The sequence below is a fragment of the Apis dorsata genome, unplaced genomic scaffold (assembly GCF_000469605.1).
Source record: "Apis dorsata unplaced genomic scaffold, Apis dorsata 1.3 scaffold_56, whole genome shotgun sequence".
NCBI lineage: Eukaryota > Metazoa > Arthropoda > Insecta > Hymenoptera > Apidae > Apis > Apis dorsata.
In genome coordinates this window covers 374,314-381,714 of record NW_006263356.1, presented here as the reverse complement: position 1 = coordinate 381,714, position 7,401 = coordinate 374,314, and the positions used below count along the sequence as shown (strand labels likewise).

Below are 7,401 nucleotides of genomic sequence, written 5' to 3'. Positions count from 1 at the left end.
AATCCATTTTCCCTTGTGTTTCTTTTAAAAAAAAAAAAAAAAACATTTTGTCGAATGAATTCCGACCATTTCTCTTCTCCAAGTAATATATCGATCGCGTATGATGAAATTTATTCGGAATTTAACTCGAGCCGATATACTCGAGTTAAATATTCAAAAGGGAAATTTTGCATTTACGATTAATCGAATTGTCGTTGCGTCGATTTTTCGATCGATTCTGTTCGAAATTTCCAGGAGAAATCGGACCGGGAAAAGTTGAGAGAATTGCGGGTTTATAAGAGGGGTTTCCAGATCCTGTATTCTGGAGAGGTTTGAATAGTTTCGAAGTTCAAGAGTGAGATAATTCAGAAAGTTTGGCCACTGGAATTTAAAACGCATCCAGCCTTAAAAGCTGATCTATCGCCTATGCGTTAACTTCAGATTTTTCCTTAAAACGCTTGCCTCTCCTGCGCCAATGTACGAGTTTCTTTCTTCCAAAAGCAGTTTCCAATTTTTTATAATAATATTTATTTTATAATAATATAATAAATCGTAAATTTCTATTTCGTTTAACGATAGTGGAAAGATTTGATAAAAAAGAAATTACTATTTTTCATGTACTGGTTATTAGATCTAGTAAATATCTAGAATCTTTTTTTTTACAGAACAAAAAAGCAAAAATAAAATTAATGTTATTTTATATTTTATACATATCTATATATTTATATTATTTATTAAGTTTTGAATATTTTTTCACCTTTTAAATTTATTCAAAATTATTCAATATTCGAGAAACAATTTTTCGAGAACAAAGACAAGACGATAAATATTTCAAGAATTTTTTATACAATATTCGTGGAGCCATATGGCGGTTGGAATAATATATACCTCTGTACCTGTATATATTAGAACAGGATGCAATGGTGGAAACGTAGAACTAAAGAAGATTAAATGGAATTTTACTAATAGCAAGAAGTGTCGATAAAGAAGGAAACACGTAAAGGGAAGATAAATCGGTACGGTTTCTCGAAACACTTCCTTTTCCTCGAAACACCCTAGTGACGAAGAAGAGACGAAAGTAAACGCTAATTATCGAACGTAGAGGAGAGAAGTGGAAAATTTTTATCACTTATTTTCGCGATTTTCTCTTCTGGCTCGTTACTTTGCGAGTTGGAAAATTCAGAAAATGTCCATTTCCCGCAAAAGCTTTTATGTACCTTCCATTTAACGTGTAAATATTCCTTTGTCACGGTAGGGGAGAGTATTTTACGAAATCGGTATTTCATCGGCCATTTTAGACATTTTTTGAATAATTACGAAAAAGTTGACTGTGCCTTTTCACTCCTTTTTTTCTTTTTTGATGGCGCTCTTTCGTTCTTGAAATAATATTTTTTTTTAAACGATGATGAATATAAAATCTATATCACATATATAATTTCCACTCTTAATTTTACAGCTAATTAATTAATAATTTTTATCGAAGACATTTAACACATTCATAAAAAATATTTCTCTTTTTTTTTTTAGAAAAAAAATATAACAATTCGAAAAAGTAAATGTATTGGTTAGAATATCATATTGCAAGTGTTGTTGCCTCACACGATATTAAAACATAGTATCGAGGAAATGTAAGATTAAATTTTGAAAATTAGCAAAATAAAAGAGAAAATACTCGTTAAAACTGAAGATAATCTACGTTTCCAATTCTCACACGATTTTGTATCATTTATCGCGTATTACTCACGTATGCCCCATTCAATGTAAAAGGAAAATTAACGTCTATTCCCGTGAATTCTCTGCGTCGAGGCAAATTGGCCCCTATTTAAGCCGTGCAAAGCCGGTTGAATTATCAGCTGTTAGTCTAACAGACACGTTTTCACCGTTCTGCTAATTCACTTGTCGCTCGTTGGTTACTGGAACCTTAGAAATTTGAGGGCGTGAAGGGTGACGAAAGGTTTGGTCGAAACGAAAGAGCGGTAAGAGACTTGGGGAGGAAAAGGGAGTCTGAATAACTAGGGTTCGAATTAGGCTTGTTAGTTGAAACGGACAAAAATTGGCCGTGCTTGGATATCTCTCGAGATAAGTAACGAGCTAGATAAAAATTATTATGTTGTAATAAATAAGTGAGTCATTTTCAGAAATTATCAAAAAATTTATGTTGTACACCCTGTACATTTCATAACAATTATGCACGATGTTTCGAGAGAAAAGAACGATTTTGTATAATTTAGAAAAAAAATTGAACTTGAAAATTCAAAATTGTTATACGTGAGAAAAAAAGAGATAACAAATTAATCCATTTCGTCAATCGTTTCTTCCTATTCCAAATTATACTTCTCTTGCTTTATCCCACTGTGAAAAATGAAAATAATCCCTCCACTAGTTCGAGTTTGGCTTTAATAAAATGGTAATGAGTCGTATAAGGTCTCCTCCATTGCTGTAATTCATCCCTCGTAATATTCCGATCCTTTTGTTTCCTCTGTTTCTCTCCTCCTCCTCCTCCTTCTTTCCCTTTATCGTTTTAATCGGCGAAACAGTCGTCGATTAGAGGATGAAACAAACACGTTGAACACGACCTTAAAGCTGGCTGGAAATTCGACAATTTACCGGCTCGATTAGAAGGGTTAAACCAAAACCCTTTGCAGGGTCCCCTCATTATCCTTTTCTATGGGTTCGAATCTGGACGCGACTCTTGTGTGAATTCTCAGAACGTGTGCACATTACTCTGTTTAATGGAAAGGAAATTCTGGAATGAAAGCCATACGTTTAGATTTTGGGATAAAATACAATGCGAATACTGGATGATTTTTTGAATTTTTTCTCTCGTATAAATTTTTACCGGCGATTTTAAACATTTTCTAAGTTTTTATTTGTTGTAAAAAATAATCGTGCAGTTTCGATTTTACATATACATGTATTTTTTTGTAAATTATTTAAAATGAAATTTTTTCTTTTTTTGAAACGTTCAACGTTTTAATAATATATCTCAATTTCGATAAAAAAAAAAAATATTTACAAGTGATATTATATACGAAGATTTATTTCCTTTTTTTTTTTTTTCAGGTACGTTACGCAAATTTCTCATTGGTCACGATTGCAACGGATACGTGACGTAAGTCTTCTATATTCAAAATATTTACGCGATATTGAATAATACGTGGAATCATACGTAAACTATATTTATATTTTTCGCTTATCTGTGCACACATGTCGGGAAAGATTAATATCAGATATAATACAAAAGTTTACGAGAAAACTCGTAACGTTTTCACTTTCCAATTTCTGTAAGCATAAATTCAATTTTGTTATATAGATTAAAAAAAAAAAAAAAATATGGGTTTAAGAACACTAGATTTAGATTGATGCGTATCATAAATTTAGATCGTATCTAGCTTAAAAATATTTTCCATTCCTGTGTCGAACGTATTGTTACGAAAACCTTGATTATTTCTATTTTTTTTTTTTTTTTTTTTTTAAATATCGTTTTATTCGATGCACGAATCTAGCATAAAATTGGAAGTATCCCCAGGTGGCGCTAGGGACAATTTGCGTTAGACAAGCTTGGTTGACGCGATTGGCTTAACAGAGGAAGAGAGAGTGGCTTTATAAATCGTTCTCTATTCTACGTACTATCTCAACGTTTTCCAATCTCTTTTGCGACCTATTTTTGTAATATTTAAATAACTTGTGATTCCATACTCGTAGATAAGTAAAATTAAAAAATTAGTATCTTAGCGATACAGAGTTTGCAGAGTATAACTTAACCTAACCTAGCTCTTCGATGATGGTATTGTCAATTAGTGAAAGTTATTTGTGAATTTTTTTTATTGAATAATGTTAATATTATTCTTTTATTGTTATAGATTGTGGGAAAATGTGAAAAAATTTTGGAATACTTACAAAATTTCCACTTTATTATATACAATATTTCGTTCGATCGAAAAATTTTGAAAGATTTATCACCACGAAGGAAAATTATTTGGAAGAGATTTAGAAATTAAATTTTTGTTAAATTTGTGTAAGACGTAAACGATTCAAGGTAACGAAATTATTATTACATTAAAATCATTTAAAGTTCTCTTAGTCGGCCATTATCCGCAGATTGGGAATCACTGTGGCATACTGTGTACGCTAGCCACGTCAAATCATCTAGAATTTGTTGTGTGCCTAGAACACCGTGAGAAATTCAAACATCCGTGCATGGCACAATGCTTTGGGAACACCGTTTGATTTTCGACAATCTTGCTTTCGGTCGTGTCGACCGTTTTTTTTTTTTTTTACGAATCAAAAAACGAGGGAATTGGCGCGAGGGAAAGAGGAGAGGAAGAGGAAGTTGCGACACGGAGTACATTCGCACGATTTAAAATTGCCACGTGAACAACTGTTTCCGTTTCGAGCAGTTTCTTTGTCGAACATTTTTGCTTCTGGACCTTTTTTTCTTTCTCATATTTGGAATTTTGTTGATTCGATTTCGAAATTGATGGAATTTATTGTTCTAACACAACGAGGCACAATATTGAATTAATGGAATTAATTTTGTGATTTATTTCTTTTGGCAAGTGTATTGAATTTCGTATTATATCGTATTTGAATTTTTCTGAAATAAAAGTCCTGCTTTTCGAAGATTTTATGATTGAAAATTTTTGCATATGTAAAATTGGATAATGATATATTGCAATCAAATATTTTTATATAAAATATCAAATTAATAAATGATAAAGAAATTATAAGATATTGGCATATTAATAATTGAGAAAGTTATTAAATTAAAATTTATAATTTATATGAAATAGTAAAATTTCATAAGTGTACATATTTGTACTTCCCATCATTTATTATATTTGAAACTTCATACATAGAAATGACAAGAGTTCATAGAATGGCTCGTTAAAATGAAATTTAAATGTATGCGCATGCATGAATTTCCAAAATCGATCTTTTCAAGATAGATGGAATTTCATATTCTTAAATTTACTTTTCCATCAAAAATTATTATCATTTTTGTATTATACTCATATTTCCATATTTTATTTACACGAGTAATAAATAATAGATCTTAACAATTATTACATTATACGCAATATAATCTCAGATAATGAAAAACATATAGCTCGATAATTTATGATTTCCAATATTTTCTCGTATTTTACACTAAAAGCGCGTTTAGAAATTTTCAAAACAAATCTCACTTTTATCGAGTCTGTGAAAACCTCGACAACTTTCCACACGATGTATATACTCTATTCATATACCGTTAACCTCCATGTGTCATATAAACTAGCATTTTCTTTATCCCTACATAGATATATTTCAAAATAATTCAACGCGAAAAAATGTAACGAATAATAAGTGTAAAAAAATAGAAATTTGTCGGAAAACGATTATAGATGGCATAAAAAAAATATAATAGAGCACCGTCATCTTGGTTGAGAGGTTAAGGAAGAGGTTAGACACGTTGGCTCGTAACAAGGTTCCAAACTGTTTAGATTCCTCGAGTGGATCGTTGTTCCAGCGTGACCTCGAGGTGCAAATCAAGACGAAATTTGGTTTGTGTAGCGAATCGTGTTTAGCCTTTGCTCTTCGGTTCGGTTGGTAACGTCGTTAGTTTGTTCCGCTAAAGTGTCACGTAAAAGGCGATGAGAACGAGGCGGGTTCGATTCGAACCATTTCGTTTGGCGAAGTAAAGGCCACGAGTTTCGGTGATTCGAGGCTGTTCCAGCCCTTTGTACCATTCCACTCACTTATTTACGGTTCACTGATTTTTTTTCCTCATGAATGCTTCACCGTCGATTGGATATAGCACAAGGAAATGTACATTGATTATAATTATTCGAATTATATAGCAAAAAATGAAATTGTAATATTTATTTATAGTATTCAGTTACAAAATACGATAAAAAATTGCAAAATTAATATATTTTATTATAAGAAAGTTAAAAATTGTCATTTTTTGTTATTGTTATTTTATTTGTTATGAAATTCGTTATTATTATTTAATGTTATTACGTACGTAATTATTTGGATAAAAAATTGATTTTGATGAATGATTGTATTTATTGATTTTGAATATATTACGAAATTTATTATTAAATGAATAATACTATGATAATAGAATATCTTCAATTATTGGAATCGGTGAATTATTTTAAATATGTTTAACGATTGAAATTGTAACATAATTATATTACGTTTTATTATTTTTTATATATATTAAATAAATTATAATATAAAACGAAGGAACAATCAGTTTATTCAATAAATACTATGATGTTTTTTAAAAAAGATGCTTCTGCTTTTTATTTAAAATGAGAATAACAAATAAAGATAATACATAATTCCTGAAATAAATGTGAAGTATCAGAATATATCATACGAATAAATATGAAAATCAGAAACACGATAATTCTAAAATATATTTAATAAATAAATTACATCGAAATAATTCATTTGCGGCATTTTATCTTAAATAAATAATAACACACAATAATAAATAACAACATTCATCGTTGTAAATGATTAACTTTTGAAATAATCCGATATGCAAATATTTCATTGAATAATATTATATGTAATTAATATTTTAATCCCAATGAATGGTGACGTGAGGAAGTGAAATAATATATTACTTTTCTAAAATTGTTACAAATTTTATGTAAATATCGTATATCGTTTAATAATAAAATAGTGCATTCCAAATGAGACATATTTTTATAATCTTTTCAACATATTTTCTCACGAATGAATCACTTCATTTATTTCATTCATTTAAAAGTATTCAAAATTAGTATTCAGTACTTGACAACTTCAACTTTGAAAAATTCAAGCACAATCAACTAATTGCAATTTTCTCAACTTGTATATTTCACTTTTCAAGATATGTCACATAGTATTTTTTTATATTTTTCTTTTAAAAATCAATATTTTCAAAACTTATATTTCTCTTGCTTTTTCTTTATCATTTTATAGTTTACTTAATCTAAATTTATTTAATTTTGTCGGCAAAAATATTCAACAATGTCTACAATCCTAATTGTTGGAAATATATAATACATAGTTTGTTAATATATATATATATGAATTTGAGATATCAAAGAAATGATGCAATACAAGTTAAAGAGAATAAAAAAATTAATAAAATAAAATAAAAAAAATTTAGATAGTTCAACTGCAATTTATCGCAGTTGAAAATATCGCAGAATGAAAATATAGTGATATCTCCATCTAACAGGAAGGAATTTTGCGTTTCGCCTATGGACAGTTTAATAAGAATCCAAACGAACTGCGTTTTTGCGTCTGGTAGCCAAGGTAACGAATTCTCGAAACGCGTGATGATCCTCTTGCCGAGTTTGCCCAACTTTCTCGCAGCTTGGAACACGGAAAATACGGTGCACACGGACGAAATGGGTCAAAAACAATTTCTCA

At 29.8% G+C, this 7,401-nt stretch overlaps 1 protein-coding gene across 1 annotated transcript in view; it reads left to right on the top strand.

The window, feature by feature from the left end:
* Positions 1-7,401, top strand: part of LOC102676497 (furin-like protease 2) — a 402,319-nt gene that overhangs the window by 155,446 nt on the left and 239,472 nt on the right. The window lies entirely within an intron of this gene.